Here is a 13,781-nt window from a genome sequence, read left to right on the forward strand (position 1 = left end):
GCATTTTGATCCAATTATACTATGTAGGCACTTATTTGCATCTTTCAAGCAACACATCCAGAGAGAATTGAGTCAGATGCCAGCCTCTGATAAACAGATCTCATTCCAACACGCAAATGGTCTCAGAGCAGTATGGATAGCAATTTTATGTGATTCTGCTTGTTCTCCTTTGGTAAGGGTGCGATTAAAGAAACACCAAGTATTCTCACCTTTTGAAGGAAATCACAATGGCTTAAAAGGAAAGTCAGCAAAATTATTCCAGAGCCAAATAAAAAGGCACTTATTTATGATACAAACTTTTTAACCAATTTGGCATTAGTCTGACGTTATGAACTTGTTTAATGTGTGGAGCTGAAACAGTAATCTAACCACAGATGAGAATTAATACACACATAAAAAAAGTTTTGCATCACGCCGGTTCCCAAAACTCCTTAACATAGACGTTGACTGAGGATATTGTATCATAGACACAGTCTCTTTCATTGTTCAGAGATGTTACTAGAACCGCCCAAAGATGTAAACAACCAAGCATGAGCAGCGCCTATTAGACGGAGGGAGTCCGACAGCCGATCGCATCCAGTCATTCCAGCAGGAACGAGGTACACGGCTCGTGTTGTCTGTAGTTCAACCATGCCTTGATGGTCAATATCGCGGTTAGGATCGCGTCCGCATTGATACTTTGTGCCAGGAAGGGCTTCCAAAAAGAGAAGTGTCCAGGTGTCTCGGAGTCAACCAAAGCGATGTTGTCTGCACATGGCGGAGATACAGACAGACAGGAGCTGTCAACGACATGCCTCGTTCAGGCCGCCCAAGGGCTACTACGGCAGTGGATGACCGCTACCTACTGACTATGGCTCAGAGGAATCCTGACTGCAACGCCACCATGTTGAATAATGCTTTTCGTGCACCACAATAAGTCGTGTTACGACTCAAACTGTGCACAATAGGCTGCATGATGCGCAGTTTCACTCCCGACGTCCATGGCGAGGTCCATCTTGGCAACCACGGCACCATGGAGCGCGGTAAAGATGGGCCCAACAACATCCCGAATGGACCGCTCAGGATTGGCATATGCCTTTAACGAGGCTATCATCGGAGACATGTTTGGAGGCAACCTGGTCATGTTGAACGCCTTAGACACACTGCCCGTCGAATGCAGCAAGGTGGAGGTCCCTGATGTTTTGGGGTGGCATTATGTGGGGCCGAGATACGCCGTTGGTGGTCATGGAAGGCGCCGTAACGGCTGTACGATACGTAATCCTCCGACCGATAGTGCAACCATGTCGACAGCATATTGGCGAGGCATTCGTCTTGATGGACGACAATTTGCGCCCCCATCATGCACATCTTGTGAATGACTTCCGTCAGGATAACGACATCGCTCGACCAGAGTGGCCTGCATGTTGTCCAGACATGAATCCTGTCGAACATGTCTGGGAAAGATTGAAAAAGGCTCACCGGCCGGGGTGGCCGCGCGGTTCTAGGAGCTACAGTCTGGAAACGCGCGACCGCTACGGTCGCGGGTTCGAATCCTGTCTCCGGCATGGATGTGTGTGATGTCCTTAGGTTTGTTAGGTTTATTTAGTTCTAAGTATTAGGGGACTGATGGCCTCAGAAGTTAAGTCCCATAGTTCTCATAGCCAGTTTTGAAAAGGGGATGTTTATGGACGACGTGACCCACCAACCACTCTGAGGGATATGAAACTTCCTGCCAGATTAAAACTGTGTGCCCGACCGAGACTCGAACTCGGAACCTTTGCCTTTCGCGGGCAAGTGCTCTACCATCTGAGCTACCGAAGCACGACTCACGCCCGGTACTCACAGATTTACTTCTGCCAGTATCTCGTCTCCTACCTTCCAAACTTTACAGAAGCTCTCCTGCGAACCTTGCAGAACTAGCACTCCTGAAAGAAAGGATACTGCGGAGACATGGCTTAGCCACAGCCTGGGGGACGTTTCCAGAATGAGATTTTCACTCTGCAGCGGAGTGTGCGCTGATATGAAACTTCCTGGCAGATTAAAACTGTGTGCCCGACCGAGACTCGAACTCGGGACCTTTGCCTTTCGCGGGCAAGTGCTCTACCATCTGAGCTACCGAAGCACGACTCACGCCCGGTACTCACAGCTTTTACTTCTGCCAGTATCTCGTCTCCTACCTTCCAAACTTTACAGAAGCTCTCCTGCGAACCTTGCAGAACTAGCACTCCTGAAAGAAAGGATACTGTGGAGACATGGCTTAGCCATGGCTTGCCCGCGAAAGGCAAAGGTCCCGAGTTCGAGTCTCGGTCGGGCACACAGTTTTAATCTGCCAGGAAGTTTCATATCAGCGCACACTCCGCTGCAGAGTGAAAATCTCATTCTGGAAACATCCCCCAGGCTGTGGCTAAGCCATGTCTCCGCAGTATCCTTTCTTTCAGGAGTGTTAGTTCTGCAAGGTTCGCAGGAGAGCTTCTGTAAAGTTTGGAAGGTAGGAGACGAGATACTGGCAGAAGTAAAGCTGTGAGTACCGGGCGTGAGTCGTGTTTCGGTAGCTCAGATGGTAGAGCACTTGCCCGCGAAAGGCAAAGGTCCCGAGTTCGAGTCTCGGTCGGGCACACAGTTTTAATCTGCCAGGAAGTTTCATATCAGCGCACACTCCGCTGCAGAGTGAAAATCTCATTCTGCACTCTGAGGGATCTACGCCGAATCGCCGTTGAGGAGTGGGACAATTTGGACCAACAGTGCCTTGTGGACAGTATGACACGACGAATACAGGCATGCATCAATGCAATAAGACGTGCTACTGGATATTAGAGTTACCAGTGTGTACAGCACCCTGGACGACCACCTCTGAAGGTCTCGCTGTATTGTGGTACAACATTCAAAAATGTGGTTTTCATTAGCAATAAAAAGGACGGAAACTGTGTTTATGGTGATCTCTATTCCAGTTCTCTCTAGAGGTTCCGGAACTCTCGGAACCGAGGTGATGCAAGACGTTTTTTAATGTGTGTAATTACTTGACACAGAAAACAGAAAATCACCAGTATATTTTTTGTTTAGGTCAGCATAGATCATATTACAATATTATGTGTGATGTGGGATTTCCCCACATAAAACGCGTCTGCTTTCTAATAAATTCAAAACTATACATATCCTTTCGACATTAGTTACAATTCATAAGACAAAAGAGGGAAGGCAGTGTAAGCAGTGTCTTTGCCTTATCACTTGCAAATAAAGCAAATTATTTTGGTGGACAAACTGAAACGTTAGTAATTTTATTACTTTTTCCCCTGCAGGGAGCGGTGTGACATTACACTGTACAGATGAATTTAAGTATTATAATAGAAATCAAATATGTCAGTACAGAATGGCTCTGTCTTGCAAGTGCACAAATGGAATGGTTAAGCAGATTCACCGAGAGTTAGACGTGAAGTAGATTATAGTAAATCATTTAACAGAGAAGCTTTACAATAGAAAACCAATATATTTCTCAGTTTGAGTTGATCATTTAGCAAAATCTTAAAGTTAAGGTGAGAATGCTTACAAATTTCAACCTTTTCTAAGAGATTCATTTTGCACACTTTGACGACTATAAGCCAATTTCTCATAGCTAGTAAAGAGGGTAGGGGAATATGTGTTTTTCAGTTTTAAGATATTCAACAGAGGTCGACTTAAAGGAATTCTGACAATCTTTGTTGAGTAAGTGTTCACAATAAAATGGAAATGAGCGTATGGCATTGTTCGCCAGGAGGCCCCATGCGGGGGAGTTGACGCCACTTCGGCGACTTGCAGGTCAATGATGATACGGGTCTTAAAAGCCCTCCTCGTTTGTACTATATAAAAACGCAGACACCCATTGCATTAAATTTTATATATCCGAGATTTGAGATATTTGTGAGGTTTTTGCCTCTAGTTATGTATGAAAGGCCACTTAGTGACTTTATTAGCCGTAATCGCCTCATTTAGGACATTCTAAACAACCTTACAATCCGATATTATACGTGTATATCCCCTACGAAAGGAATTGTAAAATATTTTTTCCTATTAACATAACTTGTATTAAGTAAAGAAAAGTATCAGTGCCTATTAGTCTTTCCCTGATAAAGTTTTTGAACAAGATTAGCCTGATAACCGTTGTTGACGGCAATTTACTTCAAGTTGTTAAGTTCTGTGAAAACAGCAGAGGGAGTAAGAGGAATCTCAAACATGCAGTCTACCAACGGATGAAAAATTGGAACTTTGCACCCAAAACGTTATCTGTCGTAATAAGTTTGCTATACATATAAAAACTAATTTTTACGTCTATAAGCTGTAATTTAAAGTAGAGGAAAGTAAACTCATAGCACTGGCTTTCTCTTTCACATGTAAATTTGACTTTCGGATAATAACATTCCACACTGTCATTAAGAGAAATGATTATGAAATCACTAACAACGGCTTGGAATAAGTCGGTGGTATCAACCACTAGCCGTCTGTAAAAAGAAGTGTTGCCAGCCAAAAGAGGGTAAGATCTGTAAAAGCTAAGCGCAAAATAATTAATAAAGAACGTGAGCTAGAAAATCAGCGAGGCAGTTCACCATAGCAAGGTCTCTATTTAGTTGAAATATCTGATAACTGAAGCTGAAATAATTATATTTGAGTATAATACTCAAAAGCGTTATCATTTCCTAAATTTCATCAGAATACAATTTTTTGTAGTTTGTGAAATTTTCTCTAACAATGAGGATCGTTCACTTATCGGAGTATTGGTGCAGAGATTTGTGGTATCAAGCGGTGCAAGGAGGTGGCCACAAGGTGATTAAATGCTGATGATATCTAAACAAGTAGATTCTTACCTTTAAAATATTGATTGAACTCTGTAACACCATAGACAGTGGCGAGCGACTCTTTTTCAAGCTTACTGTAGATGGAATGTCCTTTGTTAAGAGTGACCAAAGCAAAAGCAATGCGTCTATAAGAGGAACCAATTCTATGGGAGAGCATAGATCCAGTTCTGTAACAAGATGCACCCACAACTAACATAACAGGTTTACAACGGTACGATCTTCCCCTCACTCATTTGATTCATACTATCAGAGGGTGTAGGTCAGAACTACGACATCAACATATGTAAGCAAAAAGACGCAACTCTCAATCGCTTTCAATAACATCAAGTTTGAGAATTTTAGGCGTGCTTATTTTCTTTTTATGTTGGTTGGATAGTATTCAATGATTTCGCAGTTGAGCCAGTAGGTGCATACTACCGTACGTTTGAGTTTTCTGGACATAATTTTAACAACATCTATGCATGATGTTTCATGAAAATATGTTATGATCGAGAAGCGTTTATGAATAATAACGAAGTTTGTTTTGTGAGAGACACATTGATTGAACAAACCATGTACATGCAAAAACATGGCGTTCTTTACTTTATAATGTAGCAATAATTAGTGTTGTCCATTTTTCTACAATAAGTGTCATCCCGACTTGTGCAGTGCTACATAGGTAACACATCAACTTGTCACAAATTTACATACAATAATTTAAATAAAATGACTATAGCAATTTGATTGAAATTCCTTGTGTACCATTTTTATTCAAGACTTCTTACAAGAAGTTTTCCTCCTTTTTTCAGGATAAAGATTACGAAAATAATGAACGAGGCGTTAAATAATGCTGTTTTGCACAGTCATAGATAATCTTTCTTAGGATTACGTGGGAATGGAGAAAAGGTTGGCCTAGTGACAGCGAGATCAAATCCACAGACCTCGTGCTTATGAAACTAGATGCTTACTTGCTCGGCTAAAGACTCTTTGAATACTAGCGACCAGATAAAGTGTATAAGTTCTTCTAAAATTTTCGAAGTTGATCCTGTCGAAAGTGGTTGACAGTTGGGTCTTATTGTTGACGTATGATGTAGTCCTAGTTGAGCCCTATAAATCCTGTCAATATATCAAATCGGTAAGGGAATTTTGTAATGTCCCCTTGTTAGTTGGACCATAATGAATCAAATAGTTATCAATTAAAAACCCGTCCTTTAGCTGCTGAAATGCGTCCGGACTCTCGGGACCACGCGAAAGGAACAATTTTCCAGCGCAGCCGGTTCTCCGGAGCACGGAGCAGCAATTTGCGGAGCGTTAGCGACGAATTTGGTATAATAGATAAACTCCTCACTACAGCTTGGAGCTCCATAATGATACAAGGGGCTGGCAGATCTACTACCACAGAGAAGAGCAGGATGAATTTCCTGCGCGTATGTTTCATGTCCTAAATAGTCAAGTCTTGGAAGAAGGAGCACTTTTCCAGAAAGAAACAAGTAGTCTAAATTTGCTACATGTTCAGCAGACTTACAATCCAAGACCACAATAAAATTTACAGAAGAAAGGACTTTCGCTGTTCATTGTTCCAGGAACCGCTGGAAAACAGCAGTTGGTAATGAGTTTTAAAACTTTGACTTTTGTAGGAATTTATTAATGTTTTTTATAAATGATTGTATTTAACGTACTTTAAAGAAATGCCAGTTTGTATATCAACATAGCAACGCGAGTCGGTACGATAAAGCGAGTCTTCAAGTTTGTGTGACATGTTTATAGCGTCGCTTGGGTTACATTACAAAAAAGCAAAGTACCGCGAGTGCGATGAAAGAGTGTGATAAAAAGATGCAACGTGAAAGGTAGATAGTTGGATATGTCACATTGTAACGTATTTCTGTATTTATATACCTGGCTCTGTACAACGCGTGCCATTAACCTGACGCTACCCATTTCTCTTTTATTTTCCCATTTCCGATTTTACTGATAAGTAACTTTAGTGTATTTCACTCAGGACATTAACATATACTGTGCATCCGTTTTATTGACGATGTGAGTACTTTTTCTCCACTCGCATATAGGAATTTAACATTTGTGTACCCTGACAATATTGCAATGATAGACAAAGCTAAGTGTGATCTACTGATTTACTTTTCTCTGTGGGACATTGTTAATTACTATTAATTAATACTTTAAAGGTTAAAATACATGTGCCATTGATTTGTTAATTACATTTATCCCAAAATTAAATTTTCCTTTTTTTATGAAATGGAAGAGACAGAGGTGGTTCACTTCAAATGAACTTGTTAATTTAGTGACATTTACGATAGTTAATATTCTTGCTTGTCACAGACACTTGTGGTTAATATTTTTATTTTTCTCTGCTAATATTTTCTTCGACATAAGATAAAGACGTTATTAGTAATGTCACTGACACTTTCGCTTTAAACGGACATTTTTGTCGGATTCCAGCTGTCCAGTGCATATACTTCAAAGGTTCGTCAGTTTATTAGTGCTCATTCATACTCTGTTTTGTCTCTCCTGTATACTGCGACCCTGATCAAACTCACACAATAATTTTATGTAGCCATAAATTTCCTCTAACTTACAATGGTTTTAATAATGTCTGATTGTTATAGTGGGAGCAGGCACTTATCGTGTCAGTCTAGCAGAGGAGGACCTGAGGTTCCGAGCCTACGAGTTGGGTTGAGACGATGCACGGGCCAGTACTGTTCACAAGAAATTGCTAATTTATTTGGAATACGATTATCCACGACATGTTTGTTCAATGTCATATGGCGCCATTCAGAATATCAGTAAACTATTCATATACAAGCATATACAAGTGTTTTCTATGAGTAGTGCTTTTAGCACTAAATTAAAATTTTCGTGATCCGATAACAATAGCTATCTTTAATCGAACTCATCATAAATAGGTTGGTTCAATTATCACTCATTGGTATATGTGTCTTCAACTTAATGGACTTGAGAGAGGCAGTAGCATTGTATTAAAGTAGCGTGCACGCACTGGTCGTGTTATAGACTGGAGATGTACTCTCAGACTAATCGATAAGACCACACAGTACTGAAGATAGCAAGGACAGAAACGTGTGATTCATTGCATAACCAGCCTAAGAGCTCATACGTCCATGTGGCGACAAAAATAACATACAGAAGAATGAAAGAGAACATTAGTGACCATCAGTTTGGCTTTCGGAAAGGTAAAGCCACCAGAGAGACAGTTCTGACTTTCAGCTTTACATTGGAAGCAAGAATTAAGTGGAATCAAAACACCGTTCCTGCATTTATCGACCGAGAAAAGTTGAGAATATTAAACTGTGTAAAAGCTATGTTGTCAGAAAATCAAGAGTAAGTTTTAAAAGAAGAGAGATAGTAGAGAATATGTATCAGAACCAAAAAATAACAATAAGAATATCCGACCAATAACTTAAAAACGGTTTTATTTAAGGTTGCTGTCTTTGTCTCTCACTTTTCAAGTTGGGGATCGAAAGAGCTATGACGGAAATAAAAGTTACACTCCACAGTGGGATTAAAATTCATGGGGAAAGAATATCAACGATAGTGTTTCCTAATGTCATTTCTGTCCTCATTGAAAACGAGGAAGAATTACAGGACATACTGAATGGAATGACTAATCTACCGATCACAGAAAACGAACTGAGAGTAAATCGAAATAAGCCGAAAGTTCAAAATGGCTCTGAGCACTACGCGACTTAACTTCTGAGGTCATCAGTCGCCTAGAACTTAGAACTAATTAAACCTAACTAACCTAAGGACATCACATACATCCATGCCCGAGGCAGGATTCGAACCTGCGACCGTAGCGGTCGCGCGGTTCCAGACTGAAGCGTAAGGCGAAAGTAAAGAAGAGTAGTAGAAATTAGTTTAGTGAGAGACTTACCATCCATGTTGTCGACCACGACGTACAAGTAATGCACAAATTTTACTCCCTTGTAAGTGAGATAGTTTCAAATCTTTGCCTTACTGTGAGGAAGAAATTTCGCAGAACGGATGTCTGGAGCACAGCACTGTATGAAAGTGAATCCTGGACTGTCTAAAAACTGGAGAAGAAGAGAATCGAAGTGTTTGGGATGTGTTACTGTGGAATGATACTGAATATTACGTCGACTGCTAAGATAAGAAATGAGGATCTTCTTCCTAGAATCGTATTGGAGAGAAATACAGTCTCTGACAAAATTGTGAAAGACGCAGAAGACATGACTGGATGTGATTAGAATCATAATTCTCTGTGTCGGGTAGAATGACTACCAGAGTGAACTGCTGTTTTTCATGATCAGTATTGCTATCAGACCTGATAGAGTGTATAAGGATTATGGACACTGTAGCTGTTGAGTGATCGCTGTAAAGGGGTTGGAGATGTCACCTACCTATATGAGGCAGCATTATCAGCAGTTGGCAGAGGAATGGTGCGTTATTGTTGGTCTCAGTAGACCAACTGGTCGAATAGTTTAATATTAGGATTTGTGGAGCAATCGGATATGACGCTAGCCCGATGATGGACTGCATGGTAACATGAGGATTTGCAATTTCTTCATCATGGATCTGGTCGGCCACCTCTGAGCACAAGGGAAGGTCGCTCTATTGAGTACGAGCATATCATAACACTCTTCACATCTGCACCTACAATCCGAGAACAAGTAATGGACTCCCAGAAATTTTCTGTGTCAGCAGCACACACCATTGGTAGATGGCCGACGACTAGCAGCAGCTGGAGTAGAGAATTACCGTCCCATTGGTTGACTATCGATAACACCAAAACACTGACGGCTGCATGTGGAGCGATGTTGTGACTGGATTAGCTTGGACTGCTGATGAATGACGTTGCTTTGTGATCAGCTAGGGATCGCAGTTTTGCACTACCATAGATTATCATCGTCGCTGGGTATGGCTGTAGGCAGAGGATAGGTCCCGTTCAGTGTTTTGGAGAGGCACAGCTATTTTACTCCAGACGTCATGATATGGTTTGAATTCGGGTCGTGGCTGGTAGTGATTGAGTGAACTCTTAACGGTACACTGGAATGTCACTGACATCCTACGTCAACATGTGTTACATCTCATGTTACAGTATCATAGTAGCATTTTTCAACAGGACGACAGTCGTCCAAGCATTCATCGTCTATCAACTGTCTCTGAGACGATGAGGTACTCCCATGGACAGCAAGATCATTGTATCTATCCCCAATAGAACGTGTGTAGTAGCAGCTTGGGCGTAAGCCTCTGTCCCAGTATCAGTATTCAAAATAGCTAGGACAAGATATATTTGTGAACTAGTTTGCCTCAGGGGAAAACACAATGGTTTGCTGACACCCTTTCCAGCCGAATCAGTGCGTACGTCCAGATCAGAGGGGGTGCAACGCTGATACGTAGGTGCATATTGCCAAGTTCGTTGTAAATGTGACACTACATTGTAATGACTGAAATAATGTCTCATACTTTCTGAACATGTGAAGTTTCATTATGTTCCCTCCTTCTCTTCTGAGTGCTTCACGTTTTTGGTGGATAGTTTATCTAGGCATCAGTGACTTGAAAAAGAGGGAGCTCAACAGGAGATAGTAGCTCCCATGGTATTAGAACTAGCTCTACAAGGTAGTATAGAGAAGTCAAATACTGGAATGTATCAAACAAGTAATTGAGAACATTGGGTGGAAGTGCTAGTCTCTGTTAAAGAAGTTGACACAGTAAGGAAAGTCTGGCGGGCCACATCGAACCAGTCACTGGACTGAGGAACTCCTTCCCCCTCTCCCCCCCCCTCTCCGAGAAAAGAACAATACACAAAATACACTGCATAGGATGGTGTGCAGTGTACTGCAATGTGCACCCTTATCATGTGGCTTATGTAGCTTTACACTGTAGTCTACATTGGGAGGACAGACTGTTGGAATCCTTATGGTGGTGACAGTTTTACTGCCTGCATTTGAGTAAGGGGGTAGGCGATGTAACGCTGATAATGCTGATCATGCCGGCCGCGGTGGCCGAGCGGTTCTAGGCGCTTCAGTCTGGAACCGCGCTACTGCTACGGTCGCAGGTTCGAATCCTGCCTGGGGCATGGATGTGTGTAATGTCCTTAGGTTATAAGTTCTAAGGGACTGATGACCTCAGATATTAAGTCCCATAGTGCTCAGAGGCTTCTGAACCACGTTTTTTATGATCATATAAAACTGAATGCTATTGTGCTACCTCTATGCATGCACTGTCTTAACTATCACTTATATGTAAAGCTCCAGCGTTGTAAATTTAGAGAAGGATCAAAATATTCGAAAACTCTTCATGTACCATGTTCACTGCACTGATGTCCCCAGCATGGATGCAACGATGTTAACAGCAAAGGCAAAGATGTTGAAACTGAAGATGCTGTTCTTGAGGCAGGCCATACAGCTATTCCAAACTCTATGTCATTGCTTCTCTGACTCTGCACCTAAAGTAGAAGTCATATTTTTATCCCCCATTTAAATTGTCAACTCGAGTTCCATCATTCTTGAGAACATTGCCTGCAAACATACCTCTATTAACACATCCCACCATCTCATACTACTACAGCCGATCGCCTTCATGTCCAAGAACATTTAATCATCTCTGAAATCCATCCCTCCAATAATAACCTACCCTACCCATTCCAAATGAAAACTCGAGGTCACTCTTTCTTTGACCAGCTGGCACTCTATTAATCTCCCAACATCTACATCCGATCAACCACTTCCTACACAAATCCTCTCACATATAACTTACTCTCCAACACTTCCCACTTCCAAGTTCGCACCCACAAATACCAGGAGCTCCCACCATATTATCTAGTACACCCCCGGTAGCTGAGTGGTCAGTGCAACAGAATGTCAGTCTTAAGGGCCAGGGTTCGATCCCTCGCTGTGACGGAGATTTTCTCCGCTCAGGGATTGCGTGTTGTGTTGTCGAAATCATCGTCATTTCATCCCCATCGACGCGCAAGTCGCCGAAGTGGCGTCAAATTGAAAGACTTACACCAGGTGAAAAAAAAAAAACCTCGATAACGAAGACATTTTTACACCACATCACCATTATTGTGCTTATGCTTAATCTTCTGTATATATTAACATTTTAAAATGTGTGAAGTATTCTCTGAACAGCGGCGATTTGAACGCTTCCAGTCTGTACCCAGTTCTTCGGAAGTAAGTAAATGTGAAAAAAAAAGAAAGAAACCATAAAGTGGCCAAGAAATATGTACGTAACATACCAGAGGAAGGGGGTCACGACAGTAAAACGAGGTATGCTAATAACGCATACAGTCTTCCATAGAATACAGTTTAAGACTTAAATATTCTTTTAGAAGATTAAACCCGGTGCACACTGGTACCAAAAGAAGCCTCAGTGAAAGAAAGTATTTAGTGCTTTGTAAGATAGTTCATACTTATGGTGCCAAAAAAGGAAACAAAAATCGTTGTTATTTCATTGACACGACTTTCTATACACAGATCAGTGCATTCACTGTCTTTTCGTTTGAGGTAGTTGCAGGAAACTCCTCACATTTGTCCTGTCGGTTATGCACGTCATTAAATGATCAGGATATTAACAATGAGGACGCGTTGTGTTCGATGAGGTCACTGGTGGAACGTGGCTGTCGCCCTGCACCTGGATGCGGCGCCTGCTACCTGCTGCTGACGTCACAGACCGCCTCGCGCCGCCGGTCACCGCCCTGTGTGTTTGTCCACTGTCAGGCAGCACAGCTCGGACCTCGCGGCAGAGCCAGGTGCTGCTGCGGTGCGCGCCGCGTTGTAAATCAAGCGCGAAGCCACGCGCAGCGCTGCGGCAAACGGCCGTTACTCACGCGAGCGCCGCCGGCCGCGGACGCTGATAAAGTGCTGCGTGGCCGCCGCGTTCTTTCCTCAGCCCGCATGCACGGACCAGCCACAAATTTTTCCTGACTCCTATCTTCCCTGAAGCACAGCCCTATTAAATTTACTTCGACTGTCACGTAACTTTGGAAATTCGTTTCAAGATATTGGCATAGAACATTCAATTTTCTGAGCTGAATCATAAATCTGTCTGAAGTTTTGTTACCTTCGTTACGCTGTACTGATGGAAATTGTTAAGCTCTACACAGGGAAGCTAATTCGTTTACACTGCATCTATTAATAGTAACTCCAGTAACTTGTAGTAATTTCAGTATATATATATTATAAAAAGTATACAGGGGGAGAACAAAAATACCACAGCATAGTCAACGAAGTCCAAAAATGGACGAATAGGGGCAAGAATTCGTGTAATTGCGAAGTTTTGTAGAGTGGTAGGGAGGAGTCTCCTGAAAAACATTGTAAAAATTCCCTCCTTTGGGGCGTTTCTCTAAAATAACGCTAAAACGGTGGCTTCTAGTGAAAAAGTTTCCTTATGCAACCTAAACTACATTACATTCCCTACAAGAAATGTCCCATTCATTTTTTCACTGCAACTAATAGCTTCGGCGACGCAGGGGATGGAAAAATGGCAAATTATTGAAAATAGCTGTCTGCTGCGGCCGAGCGGTTCTAGGCGCTTCAGTCCGGAACCGCGCTGCTGCTACGGTGGCAGGTTCGAATCCTGCCTCGGTTATCGGTGTGTGTGATGTCCCTAGGATAGTTAGGTTTAAGTAGTTCGAAGTCTAGGGGACTGATGACCTCTGATGTCCCATAGTGCTTAGAGCCATTTGAACCATTTTTGAAAATAGTATTAATGGTACGAAACTAATGTTTATTGTTAAATGAAGAGGGTTAAGACCAAATATCAATTGTCTATATCATATTTAAGTACAGTAGAGCCGTACTGAGGAATGAATTGTGTTCTGCGGACGTGACAGGTGGCAGAAAAAACGGGGGAACAAAGCAGACACAAACATCTCCCATGTTCACAAAAAAACAAATTCTTAAAAATATAATGGCTCTGAGCACTATGGGACTCAACTGCTGAGGTCATTAGTCCCCTAGAACTTAGAACTACTTAAACCTAACTAACCTAAGGACAGCA

This window comes from Schistocerca nitens, chromosome 2 (genome assembly GCF_023898315.1).
Source record: "Schistocerca nitens isolate TAMUIC-IGC-003100 chromosome 2, iqSchNite1.1, whole genome shotgun sequence".
Lineage (NCBI taxonomy): Eukaryota > Metazoa > Arthropoda > Insecta > Orthoptera > Acrididae > Schistocerca > Schistocerca nitens.